This window comes from Podarcis tiliguerta (genome assembly GCF_965153285.1).
Source record: "Podarcis tiliguerta genome assembly, chromosome: 8".
NCBI classification, from domain to species: domain Eukaryota; kingdom Metazoa; phylum Chordata; class Lepidosauria; order Squamata; family Lacertidae; genus Podarcis; species Podarcis tiliguerta.
In genome coordinates, this window is record NC_139541.1 from 16,995,472 (window position 1) to 17,010,883 (window position 15,412).

The 15,412-nt window shown below is 47.2% G+C and overlaps 1 long non-coding RNA gene across 1 annotated transcript in view; it reads left to right on the forward strand.

Annotated features, from left to right (window-relative positions):
• The window catches only part of LOC310684013, a 127,723-nt gene that overhangs the window by 78,433 nt on the left and 33,878 nt on the right, over nt 1-15,412 (forward strand). The window contains exon 2 of the long non-coding RNA XR_014514652.1: nt 9,118-9,194. This is a non-coding gene — a long non-coding RNA (uncharacterized lncRNA). The remainder of the gene's footprint in view (nt 1-9,117; nt 9,195-15,412) is intronic.

Genomic DNA, 15,412 nt, shown 5'->3' on the forward strand with positions numbered 1-15,412 from the left:
AGGAAAGGGGGTGTTGGTTGAACCACAGGAGCCAAGGCAGCACGAAACCAGAGCCGAGCCAGAGCAGGGTGGGGAGGAATCTAGTCCTGAACATTTGACCTGGCAACAGCTGCTGGCGTGGAGACAGGTCTTCCTCTCTCCCTTTCTGACAGCAGCTGCAACTGCCTGGAAGCCCGTGATGTGACTCTGGGGAGGCCAGCCAGTAAGAGGTTTGACCTCCAGGCTCGGAACCCAGCCAGTGGATTAAAGCAGCGGTTTTTCCAAACAAGCCCCAAGCACTCCCCTTAGGCTGAGCGTTCCATCAGAAAGAACAGTGGTGATAGGCAAGCTGTCTCTTCCAGGGATGTTTTTCTGCCGTTGATAGGCTTCTTGTCGAGGATGTGTCTTCATGGAACCTCAGAAGAGATGGCACACTTCTAAATGTCAAATGCGTGGGTGGGCGGGATGTCAAGCAGGATAGCTCAGTGCTAGAGTGTCTCTTTGCATATAGGATGTCCTGTGTTCAGTCCCCAGCATCTCTAAGTAATGCTGGGAATGTCCCCTGCCTGAAATCCTGGAGTGCTGCTGCCAGTCAGTGTTGACAAACCCGAGCTAGGTTCATAAAGCAGCTTCTTATGTTCCCTTGCATGTTTACTGAAAAGCAAGTCCTTCTTTGCTCATTGGAGCTTTCTCCTTACTGTGTGTGTTTAGGATTGCAGCCTTAAGTGGCATTCCAAGCAAAGACAGGGGCCCTTCTTCTGCTGATGCTGTTCTCCACTTCAAATTCTACACACACACACACACACACACACCCCTCCAAGGAATGAACTCCTGTTTTGCAAAGCCTTCGTACCCAGCTCCCCACTGAATGGTGGAGTGGCACCAGGAGTTTGACCCCAATATGGGTTTATGGCGCTCAGCACAGCCAGAGGTGGAGACACAACTCCAAGGCGGCGTCAGGGGGCAGCAATGTGATCTCACATCAGCCACCGAGCTTCAAAACAACAGCTGCTCCACAATAAAGAGCTCTCGTTCTTTCGTTCCTCCCACCCCACCCAAAAATAACTCATGCCCTCAAAATAATTAGTTAAATGCCTGTCCACACAGCAGGTTGTGTGTATGTAGCTATGTGCAGAAAGGGCCTTATATAGACCCTTAAATATTACAAATAGTCCTGCAAGTTTCTGCACACAGAGATAAACTGCAATCACCTCCTGGGAACCTGCATCCTCTCCTCACCGTGGCCAACCAGTTGCAAAGGGAAGCCTGAAAGAAGTATTTGAGTGCAACAGCAACTCTCCCCACAGCAACTGGTATTCAGAGGCATAACGTCTCCACCTCCAGAGATAGCGCACAGCCATCATGACTAGCAGGCACTGATACCCTTCTCCTATATCAGGCATGTCCAAAGTCCAGCCCGGGGGCCACTTGCGGCCCCTGGCCTGGTTTCAAGCGCCCCCCCCCCGGACAATTTTGAAAAAGCAATCTCTTGCGGCCCCTGAACGCCTGCCCACCTAAAGCCGTTTCCTTTTTGCAGGCTCACCAGGAGCTCTCCTCTCTGCATGGGAGGTGTGGCTAGCCCCTGAGACATTAGGGAGTCCCCAGCTGTGTCACTCCTTGGGTCAACCAATCTGGTTGGCCGGGGGGCATGGCTAAATAAATAAATACACGTTTGGGATGTTGATGCTGCAGCGATGGCAGTGGCAGAGGGGCAGCCACCACCTTGATCCAGTGCCAGATTTATGTATAGGCTAAGTAGGCTGAAGCCTAGGGCCTCTAAATCTAGGGGGCCTCGCCAGCCTGCCCGTTCCCTAGTGCCACAGTCTTCCCTCTCCCAAAATTGTAAAGCCAAGACTTCATGCAAGGGCAGGGCAACTCAGGCCCAGCAACTATGAGACTCAGGGCTAGCCAGTGAGGCGCAATTTGAAGCAGTGGGGCACAACTTTAGTATTATTATTATTATTTTGGTAGGGCTCCAGTTCACAGCCAAAGTCTGCAATATCTTATAAATATAAATAAAATCCATCTAGATTGCCCTGGTTGGGGGGCCCCTTAGGAGAAGCACACGGAGCCCAATTTGGCCAAATTGCTCCAATTGCCTTACGGTCAGTCCTGATGAGACTGTGCAGGGGTTGGACTGACAAGCCCTGCACCTTCTAGGTCCCTGGTGTCACCATTCAGAGTACAGACTCAAGGACTTGTTATGGAAATAAAGGGGGGCACTTATTGGAAATCAGTTTTGTCACCTCTTCCCCTGCAAACCCTGAGACAATGAGCCCAACCACCTTCTATTCACAGTTGCATAAGCACTATACTACAGCATGGCCATAAACCTGTACGTTCAACCTCTGAAATATACACCTAATATGTAGCAATGGAGATTTATGTTACTTCTTAATGAATGAGCACTGTGTTTTATGAATGGACTTTGTGAATTACCTAAGAGCCACCAATAGGGAGTTCTAGAATTTGACAGCTAACCAATTGGGTACTACCAAACAGTGACCCCTATTGCTGAAAGCAGGTAACCACCAGGGAATGCTTCAGCTCAGCCTTTGCACTGTTGACTGAACACCCCCTGCTGTGGAGATAATGGAGAAAGCTTGTAAATTGTATCCCTTCTGGCATCCTGGCCAGCTCTATCATGCTGATGTAAACCCTGGTGCACCAGAAGCCCAGAATAGCAGCAAATAAAATCCTTTCATACATCAGCAACTGATAAGACTTGTCAACCAGTTCTTCCAAAGTCTTCCTAAATTATAAAGCTCCCAAATACAGGCCAAAAGAGAGCAGGTCTGGGAAGAGCGAGCCATACAATGGGCACCACCAGTGAAAAGGCCCTGCTCCGTGTAGCTCCTGCCCTGTCATTTGATAGGGTGCCCACTTGCACTCCTTCCTGACATGGAATGCTCTCTGTTGGAGTCTCCAGGTCCAGTACAAAGACCATAAGAAGGGTGAGCAGGGACCTTGAAGTTCCCAACAGCTGTTAATCCAGCAAGCAAGCACACAGGTCACCTTTGTCACAGTCAGGATGCTTATGTCCTGGCCAGGCCTGCACCCAATCTTGTTTTTGTACAATCTTGTTTGTTCTCAGTAACCAAAATTATGTTATCAACATATATAAGCAGAAAAGTTGTTTTCCTTCATTTGCAAGGAATCGTACAAAACAAAGTGGCCCTAATAAAGAAAAGTTCCAGGGTGGCAACAGAAGGCAAACTAAAAAGGCTTTTGCAGTTCATCAGAACTATCCAGCAATATCAAGTTATAGGAAAACTGGTGCTATTAACAGTAACCCCTGTAGTTGGTTAATTGGTTCAGCAACTTCCATGAACATGACGTGTGATGCTAATTATTTCCCCCAAGAGATAAATGATAACTAATCAGAGGCAGCGACAGTTGCAAATGGCAACAAAATATCTGTGAAAGGAAGAGGAGCAAATTTCCTCAAATGCGTTGCAGGTAGAAATACTGTTTGTAATGAAGTGAGAGCAGTAGTTTACTTGCTTGATTTAACAAATAAGAAAGTTTTGAGAATTTAAATTCTAGATTAAAATTGATTACTTAATTGAGAAGGGGATTGTAACAAAAACACTGGGGCCTAATTTGAATAGTAGAGTGCCTGGTATTTGGTGGGCAATCTTATCTTTTATTTCCACACTGTGGCTGCAGACCAAATCACCTGTCAGGAGAGCTATGAGATTCAGGTGAGGGTCAGGTGCCTTGTGTATCCCAGCAGGTATATAACAGGAAGACTCTGCCTGCCCTCTTTTAAAGTTGGTGGCCATCATTAAGCCGAAAATGCTGCTCTTATTTCCGAGCTCAGTTTTTTGGTCATGCAGGAGTGTGATGGAAAGTTGGGACGAGTGTGATGGAATGTGACAGAACTGTCTGCTAGAGGGAGCCTGCAACAAAATGTTGCAGCATAGAGTCCTTGTGCTTTGGGATTCCAGCTATTTAATTCCTCTTCCCCTCGGTTCCTTACACACACACACACACACACACACACACACAACAGCCAGTCAGCATTCTGTGGCAACACAGCACTTTCATTTCTCATTGGCCTTTGTTGGAGAGCTCCCTCTCATCTCGCTCTCCTTCAAACTCTTGGGGTTCTCCAAAGCTTGCTAGTGCCGCCTTCTTGTGCATGGGTGATACACCCTGAACATCAGCAATAGACGGGATTGTGACCACTGGATCAAGCCAATGGCTCATCTATTCCAACACCCTGTTCTCACAGCGACTGATGGAATGCCCCAGTGGGAAACCAGCAAGCAGGAACCGAGCATGACAGCAACTTTCACCTCCTGGTGTTTCCAGCAATTGGTCTTCAGATGCATTCACCAGGAATAAGACACCAGTCTAGAAGGGCCTTGATATAATGAATTAATTCCCCCAGCCACTCTGGGCGGCTTCCAACAAATTAAAACACAATACAACATCAAACATTAACATTTGCTCTGGTGCAATGTCATCTAACCTCCCAGCAAACAAATCAGAATGAATGCTCCTTAAAGAGCCAGCTGTGGTTTCCTCTCCCTGCATACAAATCAGGATGAATGCTCAATAAACACCCATAGCTAGGGGTTTTCAACCCCTTTGGAAAGCTCACAAAAAAAGACCACATGATAGTTTTCTTCAAATACCTGAAGGGCCGGATAGGTTATCTAGAGGCGGGTGGATAGGTGGCAATTGCATCACAGAAACAAATTAAAGCGGAATAACTCTGCCATTAATTCACCATCATCGTGTCACAGGTAGGTTGCAGAATAACAGACCAGCCTGCAGGAGATCTCAGAAGTAGAAGGCAATTGGTGGCTACTAGCCATGATTGCGATGCTCTGCCTCGATGGCTGCTTCTGAACTCCAGTTGCTGGAAACTGCAGGAGGGCAGACTGCTCTTGAGCTCTGTCCCCGCCTTGAGGATTTTCCACAAGCATCTGGTCGGTGGCCACTGTGAAAACAGGATGCTGAACTAGGTAGGCCATTGGCAAGTCTCTTCTTAGCCTCAGAAGGCATGTCAGTATTTTATTAATGTCATTGGAGGAACTGCTGAGAGACCAGAAGCAACCTTTGGCGCAAATAAAAGGGGGGAGGGGAAATAAAACCCTACCCCCAAATACCCTTTAAAGAACCCATCTCCAGCAGACGGGACACCACACTTATGGCATCTGCGAGTCGCTAACTCTTTATGTGGCAAACCTCAGAGGGCTGGGGCTCCCTCTTGTTTACGAGCTCTTATAATTTAGAGGAGGAAATGTGAGGCACAATTTTTTTTTAAGTCCTGCAGTTTCTTCCCCCCACCCCCCCACCCCACCCCCGCTTCTCCAGCAGATGCCTCTGCTTTGCTCAATTGCTTTTCTCCTGTCCCCGCCCCGGCAGCCCCCTCTCTCCTCCCAGCAGCTCAACCCTTTGCTCCTTCCGGGCAGCCGGAAGAGCAGAGTGTACTCAAATCCCCTTATGGGTTTTCCGCGCAGGCAGGGAGAGTTTGGGGAGCCAGAAGTCTTGTAAACGGAGGCAGCTGCAGAAGAAAAGACAGGTGGGGAGAGGAAGGGTGGGTGGATTGGCTGGGAGACTAACACTGTGTCTGCAAGAGGAAGGGAGGGAGGGCTGAGTCAGACCCATTTAAGATGCCCCAGGTGGCTCACTGGCTTTGGACAAGAACATGCCTCCTGTCAGTTCAGCCTATTCATTGCTCTGCCCAGCTGAGTTTTGACTGTGCTTACAACCAGCAGCTCTCTAGGATCTCAGAAAAGGGCTTTCTTAGCTGTACCTGGAGGTGCCTGGGACCTTCTTAAGAACCGCCTCTGCCCATTTAAAGCAATCCAGACCCTGCAATCATCATCTGAGGCCATTCTTTGTGTGCCCCTCCACAAGAGGTCTAAGGGGACGCAGTTGGCTCTGTGGGTTAAACCACAGAGCCTAGGACTTGCCGATCAGAAGGTCGCCGGTTTGAATCCCCGCGACGGGGTGAGCTCCCGTTGCTCGGTCCCTGCTCCTGCCAACCTAGCAGTTTGAAAGCACGTCAAAGTGCAAGTAGATAAATAGGTACCGCTCCAGCGGGAAGGTAAACAGTGTTTCCGTGCGCTGCTCTGGTTCACCAGAAGCAGCTTAGTCATGCTGGCCACATGACCCGGAAGCTGTATGCCAGCTCCCTTGGCCAATAAAGCGAGATGAGCGCCACAACCCCAGAGTCGGTCATGACTGGTCAGGGGTCTCTTTACCACAAGAGGTCTGGAGGTAGCGAAAGAGGAATGGGCCTTTTCTGTGGTGGCTCCCTCCTTGTGGAATGCCCTACCCAGGGGGCTTGCTTAGTGCCTTTGTTACAAATCTTTAGGCACCAGGCAAAAACATCAGCCTTTGGCTGATTAAACAATTTATGGCCTTTTAAAGTGTGTGTGTGTATTGGACAGGTTTATTGTTTGCTACTGTGGTATGCATTTTTGTGTTTTATATTGTAAACTGCCCTGTCATCCTCAGATGAAGGGTGGTATAAAAATTCAATACATAATGGTGATAAAGGTGATGATGATGATGATGCAGAGCAGATGTTCTGCCACAGAGCTATGGTCCTTCCCTGAACAGATGGCAACACAGGAATACCATTGGTCTGTCTAACTCAATACATAATGGTTAGCAGCAACTCTCCTGGGTTTCAGGCAGGGTGGTTTTCCCAGCCCTACCTGGAGATGCACAGGATTGAACCAGGACCTTCTGCATGCAAATCAGGTACTCAACCACCGGGCCACAGTCCCTTCCCTATACTTACACTTGGAATCCTTGCTCTGCATTTGGCCTGTGTTTCCTCTTTCCCTGTAACATCATTATACAGTTCTTTTGCTAGACTTCCGGTTGGCGTCAGCTTGAATAAAAACCACTCCTGCCTGCCTGCCTGCTGCGGATGCAAATGGGCTGTGACTGCATGGTGGCAGCTGGTGAATGCAGAAACTTTAGCACGCCCATGCAAGTAATTGTGGCCACCGAGGACCCACAATCTGACTGAGAGGATGAATCCCCTGCAGCTCCTCCCAGCTGTGCTGAACCCCAAAGACGACAAAATAAAGAGGTGGCCAAAAAATTAAATAAAGAGATGGCCCTTTAACCAGCTAGCCAGTGATTCCAGGCAGGTGTAGCTTACCGCACATCAGGCCTGGTCACCCTACATCAGCTGATACCAGAGCCAGTGTGGTGTAGTGGTTAAGAGCGGTAGTCTCGTAATCTGGGGAACCGGGTTCGCGTCTCCGCTCCTCCACATGCAGCTGCTGGGTGACCTTGGGCCAGTCACACTTCTTTGAAGTCTCTCAGCCCCACTCACCTCACAGAATGTTTGTTGTGGGGGAGGAAGTGAAAGGAGAATGTTAGCCGCTTTGAGACTCCTGAAGGGGAGTGAAAGGCGGGATATCAAATCCAAACTCCTCCTCCTCTTCTTCTTCTTCTTCTTCTTCTTCTTCTTCTTCTTCTTCTTCTCTCTGCAAAAACAGCTTTTGTGTGTGGTTGTTTTTGAAGGGCTCCTTGGAGGTTCTCTTAGGTGGACTTGGGCTCAGGACTTGACACTCAGGTGCCTACAGAACTGGACAGTGGGGCTGCTTGGGGGAGAAGGAAGGTTGAAAGTCTGCTTAGAAAGAGGATTCCAGAAGACTGAGAGCCTAAGAAATAGGTAGTCAGAGCAGAGGCATGGTGGCTGGAGAGAAAGTGTACCATAGTTTTAATATTGGCAAGGCTTGTTAGTGCCGATGGGAGTTGCGGTTTGGCAACATCTAGAGGGCCAAAGTTTCCTCACCCCTGCTGTATAGGCATTGACATGGGAAGTGATAGAAGCCCAGAGGGAAACCTGAGCAGAGGGTTGAGGGAATATGGGAGCAGGAGAAAAAATCAAAGCGATGGGGTGGAGAAAGCTCACATCAGACCTAACTTGAACAACAGCAGCTGCAGGCTATTGGAAGTGGCTCAGCAAAGAAGGTTGTGTACAGACCATACATTTAGAGCACATGACCCCCCCAATGAATCCTGGGAACTGTAGTTTGAGCCTCAGAGCTACAGTTCCCAGCACCCTTAACATACTAAAGTTCCCAGAATTCTTTTTTTGTAATAATTTTTATTAATTTTCAATACAAACAGACATGTAATACCATATCAAAGTTTTTCACAAATTTTCTCTTTTGTACTTCCTTCTCTGTCAATCATCCATATTTAATTTTTCTTTAGTTTCGCATTTCCTAAATTTAATATTGCCTTTTAATATACCGTTCCAATCTTATTTTCTTTTTTACAATACTCCTCAAACTTTCACAGAGCTTCTTGAAATGCCACTAGCGTTATTCTTTCATCACATATACATTCCAGATAATCTACAAATTTTCCCCAGTCCTCGATGAACTTTTGGTCTCGTAGATATCTAATCTTCCCTGTTAGTTAAATTCTTCCCTGTTAGTTAGAATTCTTGGAGGAGGGGGGATGTGCTTTAAATGTATGGTGTGTACACAGCCAATATCTGGCTGAGGAAGCAGTATCAAAACAAAGAAGAGAGAGTAATGGTTGGGTGGAATTTCACATGTTGGCAATTTTCTGAGTTGTAAAATGGGCTAGAATTATTCAATCGAACCAGCCGGTCACAGGATGCAGGTAACAATCTATCCTTGTTTATGTCATCCTGCCCCCTGGTGGGCACAGTAGCAAATGACCACTTTGGCAAAGCTGGAATTTTGACATTGAAAAAACCCCAAATCTGTTTTAAAAGGGTTAAGGGGGAAAATGGTAAAGTAGCAATGAAGTATAAACCTCCAGAATGGATTAGAGTGAGCAATGATGGGCTAGAGAGAGAGAAAAGTTTAAAGATAAGTGGAATCCCTTAACTGAATTTATGTGGAATAAATATAACATAACTGTTGATGGGTATAATAGCTTTTCTAGGTGGGGAAGTATTAATATATGCATATCAAAAGGTATTGCATGTGTGTATTTAATAACTTCTTGTAACTACTGCATATCTTTGAGATTTAACAGTTTTTTTAAAAATAATAATAAAATAAAAAGCAAAGCCCAAATAAATAAATAAATAGATAGATAGATAGATAGATAGATAGATAGATAGATAGAAAATCTTTACAGTGCAATGATCTAATGCATTCTGCCTCCCCTTAGTCGTGCTCAGGTGGGCTTGTGGATGGACACCCCTCATGTGAATGTGCCGTTTTGCATGAACCAGCACCGAAGGCTGAGTGAGTATGATTGTCTACATGACCATGAATAACTTTCCTGATTGTAAGATGCTTTGCGCAGCGGGGGAAAGCATGGACAGAAATTAAATGAAGCTAAAACTCAGCTTCCATCCTAGCTTTGATCAGTTTTAAATGTTCACATAGAATTAAAAACACATGATCTTTCTCCCTTTTCCCTTCCCCCCACCCCGCCGCCACACTCTGCTTTCCACGATAATTTCCCTTAAAAGACAAACTCTCATACTCTCAGCCAACCTGATACAACTGTTCCCCCTACTGGCGAAAGATAGCATTGCATCGGGCACACAGAACTTTGCTGCACGGAAAGTGCTTTAAGCACATTACCTCTGCTGTAACCTACATGGAAGATTGTCAACTGGCTTCCCACCCAGTGCTTTAGGGAAGGGCCATAGCTCAGTGCTCATGCAAAAGACCCCAGGTTCAATCCCCAGCCCAGCATTTCCAGGTAGGGGTGGGAGGGAGACCCCCTTCTGATATCCTGGAGAGCTGCTGCCGGCCAGTGTAGGTGTTACTGAGCTAGACGGACCAAGGGTCTGACTCAGTATAAGGCAGTGAGCATCCTGTGTTCTAAACAGAAGCCCTTGTGTTAGCACAGTGGTCAGCTTTCTTCTCCGGAATTTCACTTGGCACGCCAACCAACCGTTCGGCCTCTTGCTTGGAAGGGGCTTTGTCAAAATCTGAAGCAGAGGCTGCGGGGAATGGGAAGTGCTGAGAGATCCTTGGGCGGGGAGGGGGGGAACAAGCCCTCAATGGCTCCCTAACATCCCCCCCACCCCACGCTTCCTTGTACTCAATCCTCATTAGCGCGAAACCCCACTTCAATTAACACAGGGCTTGCAAGGCTCCTCCTCCCCTTTTGTCTTTCCCGTAATTGGACTGGTCCCGCTGCTTTAAGTAGGCAGCTTACATGTCCCGAGGTACCCTGAGAAAAGCTGGGCATGGCACGGAACGGTCCCTGTCCCCACTTGATGGATCTTGCAAGTGGGGAGGGAAAATGACAACATAATTGGAACCTCTTCTTTTGTGATGCACACCCCCCCCCTAGTGCCCATTCATGGGTTGAGGGAGGAGAGAGGGTGACAGATGGGGACAGGATGGTATGGCATCAATGGGGCATGTCCAAAAGCCTTTTCATTGATCTCGCTGCCAGTCTGAGCCTCTCCTACAGCCCCACCCCCACCCCTACTTCCCAGCTTTCTATCTGTTGACATCCCAACTCCCACCGGGCCAGTGAGTCATATTCTTTACCTCTTTTGTACCACGGGACTCGGAATAAGCTTAACATCAAGCCATTGACCCATCTAGCCCTATATTCTGTTCTCGCAGTGGCTAACCTGCAAGCAGGACCTGAGCACAACCTTTTCTTATCCGTTTCCAGGAACCGGTATTCAGAAGTATTGCTGCCTCCCAACTGTGGAGGCAGAGCATAGTCATAGTGGCTAGTAGCCATCAGTAGAATTTACTTCCATAAATTTTCTTCTTCTTTTTTAAATACATTTTTATTAGATTTTTAATATATCATTTCCAACAATCATTTAACATAAATTCTTATCTTATACAATATTTTAGACTTCCATCAACAACCTCTGAAGATTTTCTGTTCTTTATCACTTATTCTGCATTTCTTAATTTCTCTATTACTTTTAATTATCACTAATAATTCTCTTCATAATCTCCTTTGCAATATTTCACATAGTCCTCCTTACAGAACTTCTTGCAGTCCTACTAGCGTAATCTGTTTATTACAATTGCTTTTCAAATATTTACTCCAGTCTTCTAAGAATCTCTGGGCCCACAGGTTTCGAATCCTTCATGTTAATTTGTCTAATTCTGCATAGTCCATTAATTTCATTTGCCACTCTTCTTTTGTCGGTAATTCTTCTTGTTTCCATTTCTGTGCCAGTAATATTCTTGCAGCTGTTATTGCATATAAAAACTGTTTACAATCCTGTCTGTTAATGTCCTCCCCTACAATGCCCAGTAAAAATGCTTCTGGTTTTTTAATATACTTCCCTAAGCTTTCTAATCCTCTTTGGGAGCCATCCAAGCCGATGGCCATCCCTGTCTCCTGTGGGAGTGAGTTCCATAGTTGAACTGCATGAGAGGTGCTTCCTTTTATCAGTCCTGAATCTCCCCCAATAATGGATGCCCAGGAGTGTGTGTGTGTTTTGTGGGTGCAGTGGTATTGATGGTGGGGATCCCACAACCAGAGTGTCCCATAGAGGTTTCCTTCCACAAAGCATTCAGAGTGGCTCACTTCCCCTTGTAGGTAGGGGTGTGGGAGAAATTTGATTCAATTTGCCTTTCAATGCAAATCTAAACAAGAGGAGAACTTGAAACATCCATCCTTCAAAAGTCGCACTTCTTTGTCTTCTTGGTTTCTGAGACAAAAAGTTTAAGAAAGTTTAAGAAAGAATGTGAAAAAATTATAATTTAGTTAGGAGACCACTGTAAGCAGTTGAAAACATTAGCAGGGTTTTAACCTCACTTGTAATGTAACAAATACCATGGACAATACGGGTAGATACAAAATATAGACTATGAAATAATATGCAGTTGGAAATGTTGGCAATAGGACTCATGGAGGGGATGGGGGGAGAGTCTCGAGATTCAGAGAAATCTCTTTTTATGGATATCTCTTTGGTATTGTGGGACGCGGGTGGTGCTTTGGGTTAAACCACAGAGCCTAGGGCTTGCCGATCAGAAGGTCAGTGGTTCGAATCCCCGTGACGGGGTGAGCTCCCGTTGCTCGGTCCCTGCTCCTGCCAATCTAGCAGTTCGAAAGCACGTCAAAGTGCAAGTAGATAAATAGGTACCGCTCTGGCGGGAAGGTAAACGGCGTTTCCGTTCGCTGCTCTGCTTCGCCAGAAGCAGCTTAGTCATGTTGGCTACATGACCTGGAGGGAGCTGTACACCGGCTCCCTTGGCCAATAAAGCGAGATGAGCACCACAACCCCAGAGTTTTTCAAAAGTTGCACTTCTTTGGATTTTGGAATGCAGATCTCCAGCCAAGCGATGTGTACAAAAATGTATACATTGGGACAAAATTTCCATAAAATGTATATGTTCCAGAAAACAACATGCCAGTTTTCGAGAACTGCAGGTGGGGAGAGCTGCTGTTGCTCTCGGGTCCTGTTTGCAGGCTTCCCATAGGCATCTGGTTGGTCACTGCAAGAATGGGATGCTGGACGAGGTGGGCCTTTGGACTGATTCAGCAGGGCTCTTCTTAACGTTCTTAACCCTTGAGTGCTGCTGGTGATCAGTGCAGACAATACTGAGTTACAGAGGCTAGAGTCTGATGCAGTATAAGGTGGTTTTCAACATTCCCTTGGAAAGATAGTTCCTTAGATAGCCACTAATAGGCAAATTAGCCTGCCTGGTAAAGGTGTCTTCCTGGGTTCTATATCAGCCATGCTGAACAGAGACTTCCAGATTTTATTGAGCTGCTGCTGCTACTACCATCAGTCCCAACCAGCCTGGTCAGGGGTGAAGGGGGAGGGCAGAGAGGTCTTAAGCTTGGGATTTCTCACCAACAGCACAACACTTCTGGCCAGCCTTGATTCTGTTTGCTATGACAACCGGTTAAAACGACTGCAAAAGGGATAGAGCTTGCACATCCTGCCATCAGCCCCCTGTACAGAACCCTCAGTGTTCTCAGGTCACCTCCAGAGAAACTTGAATAAATCTTGAGTTCATTAAACTGCAAGTGCTTTTAAGCTGTTGTGACCTGGTCATCTGGAGGCTAGAAAGATTTGGAGCAATAACATGTCTATGGTGCAGTTGGGCGAGTCAGATCAGCTTGACCCGTTGGGGCCAAATTAGCACGTGCTGTTGCAAAAAATAAAATAAAAAACACAGTCCAGAGGCCATAAATCTTCTGCAAAGCAACAAAGGGTGAGAAAAAAATGACAAAGAGAGCATCTGGTCTGAGAGCTGCTGGAAGGGTGTTTTCGGAGGAGGAAAAGCGGGCAGGCGGCACCCGTCGGAAAGCCGGACAAAGCTGCTTAGCTGATGCCTCCTCTGCTAAATGACTCCTCAGCTTTTAAAGTGCCCAGCTGGGTGACTTGGGAACAGCCCCAGCCCCCCAAAAAACAAAGGCAAGTAAGTTAATTTGTACAAAAGGAGCTGGGTCTTTAAAAGGCTGTGTGGTGGTCCTGAGAGCTTGGTAGAATCCTATATATCGTGCTTCAGGCTACAGGTGTCAGATGACCATTTTTCGAATGTTAACCCCCCCCCCCCGCTGTCAGTAGAAAATCAGCACCCAAGGAAAAAACATTTCCCTGCTGTGCTAGTTTTCTACTTGCATGGAGTTCATAAGTGTATGAGTGTTCAGAAATCGCATAAGATTGTAAAAAGAGCCAGCATCCTTTACAGTTCTGACTGTGGTCAACCAGATGCCTCCCAGGAAGCTCCTAAGGAGGACCTGAGTGCAAAAGAAAACTCTCTGCTTGCGTATGAACATAAGATCCAGGAGGCTATTATGTTCTTAGTTTGATAAAGGTGCTGCTTTGTGAGAAGTAAACTACAGTTCTCACAATTCTTGCAGCAGAGGGAGCCATGTTCTTTAAGCATATGGTATGGAGATGTGACTGTACAACCTCTTGCTGCAGCAGCAACTGAGGATGCTACAATGTCATGTGTGTGCAGTGGGTATCCCTATATCCTCTCCTCCTGCCTCTCTTCATCAGCTGCTGAATGTATCAGGTCATATATTCTGGAAGCCCTTTGCCGTGGGGTGGGGGGAGATTCCAGATGGTGTCAGTTCCACCTCCACCTCTCCAGCCCTGTTGGGAGCACATGGGAGGCAGCTGGAAACAGAAGAGAAGCAGCCGCCTTCAATACTGTATCTTGCCAAGGACCACAGCAGGAAGCATGCCTGGACTGGGCCTGTTTCCCGGGAAACTGCAGTGTGGGGAACACAATGAGGACTGGAGGCTTTTTTAAAAAAAAACACAACAACAACAACCCACCCCCTTTTTATAACCTCAGGGGAGCCAGGGTGGGTTAAGGTTTGCCCTTCTCGGACAGCCAAATGCTATTGTGTTTTTATGACAGTGGAACATAGCAAGGTTGGGTTTCTTCGCAGCTGCCGGAGTGACTTATAGGGCTGCCCAGGGCGAGGCTGAGATTTAGGAGGGAGGGGGGTTGCTCCGAGTTGCAATTCTCATAAGGAATTCCCTCCCCTGGTTTCGAATTTGATGAGGAGATCTAAGGGCACCAAGTGAGGCTTTGAGGCAAAGCAGCTCAAAGCAGTTGTGGTGTGTGTGGGGGGGTATATTTTGAGCCAGGATCCTCCCCCACCCCTAGAACGGAGCCCTACAACCTGTTCTTGAGGCTTTTAGAAAGGGACATGGCTTAGTGTCAGAGCTCCTGCTTTTCATACAGATAGTCCCAGGTTCAATCCCTCCATGTAGGGCTGGAATAGACCCCTGCCCACCGGTCAGTGTAGACAACACTGAGCTAGATTATCATTATTCTACACCATTGAAGGCTCAGTGATAAGAGCACATGCACAAGGCCCCAGATTTAGTCTCCAGCATCTCCAGGTAGGACTGGGAATGTCCTCTGCCTGAAACACTGGGGGGCTTCTCTTAGTCAGCATAGCCCATGCTGAGCTAGATGGATCAGTTGCCCGACACAGTACCAGGCAGCTTCCTATCTTCCTGTCCCACTGTTGGCCCTGCCAAGTTTCTGAGGCCCCATCGGCTGCTCAAGGATGCCAGATGTTGACACCAGCCCAGCCCAGGGCTCTTTCGCCAAGGCAGTGTGACCAAGTGGCAGCATCAACCATTATTCCAGATCAGGGTTTCCCAACCTTGGGTCTCTAGCTGGTTTTGGACTACAACTCCCATCATCCCTAGCTAGCAGGACCAGTGGTCAGGGATGATGGGAACTGTAGTCCAATAACAGCTGGAGACCCAAGGTTGGGAAACTCTGTTCTAGATAGTGCAATGGGGCATCTCAGAGAACCTCAGGAGGCTGCATGGGTGCAGTCGCAGCATGAGGCCTGAGATGTGTCCTCTGCAGGTAGAAAAAACGCCTCCCCCCCAAAAAAAAAAATCTTTCTCTGAAGGCAACAACCCTGAGCTGGAATTGTCTCTCTATGAGGTCTCATACCCACCTAATCTGAAGATGCAGCAATTGGGGAGCTTGCCAGAGTCTCTAGGTGTGGCCTCTACAGTGATGTAATTAGGTGA